The sequence below is a fragment of the Protobothrops mucrosquamatus genome, unplaced genomic scaffold (genome assembly GCF_001527695.2).
Source record: "Protobothrops mucrosquamatus isolate PMUCROS unplaced genomic scaffold, P.Mucros_1.0 scaffold2187, whole genome shotgun sequence".
NCBI lineage: Eukaryota > Metazoa > Chordata > Lepidosauria > Squamata > Viperidae > Protobothrops > Protobothrops mucrosquamatus.
Window position 1 is genome coordinate 23253 of NW_015388280.1, and position 705 is coordinate 23957.

Below are 705 nucleotides of genomic sequence, written 5' to 3' on the forward strand. Positions count from 1 at the left end.
TTTTCGTTAAAATGCATCAAAACTGAGTTTGAAGGCAGCAGTGATTTGACTGCTGAAAAACTCCTCTCATGGACGTTCGTCCACTTCCCCTGTGCATTTTTGTCCAAGAGCCGGTGTAACAGCTCTGCCACTGTGGCCTTGTGCGATAGGAAGGCGTGATAAATTGATAAATTGAGGAATAAAAAAGTATGAGAAGTAATGTAAATAAGTGTAAATAAATGTAAGAGATATAGGACATAGTATTGTTAAGAAAAAAGAAAAATGTACTTTGTATTTTGTTTTTTGTAAAGAGAAAAAGAAAAAAAAGGAAAAAAAAGCTTCACATTGATGTGAAGTTGCAAGGGGTTCCCTTGTCGATGGAGTTGGACACAGGGTCCGCTCTATCAATCATTTCTTTTGACACATTTAAAAAGATTTGCAGCAGAAGTGGCCTATGAATCAAACTCAGGCCATCGAATTTAATTCTCACTGACTTCCAGAATTCCAGAGTCAGCATGAAGGGGGAGGCCACGCTCAAGGTGCAGCATAGGACTTTTGAAGGCCGGCTAGATGTGGTGGTAGTTGGGGGTGATCGCACAAGTCTCATTGGACTCGATTGGTTCGAGGCCCTTGGGATTCAAGTGACTGGACTGCACAGTCTGCAAACGTCAGGCCTTGCAGAAGTCTGCAAGGAGTTTGCTGATGTGTTCAGTTCAGAGCTTGGAT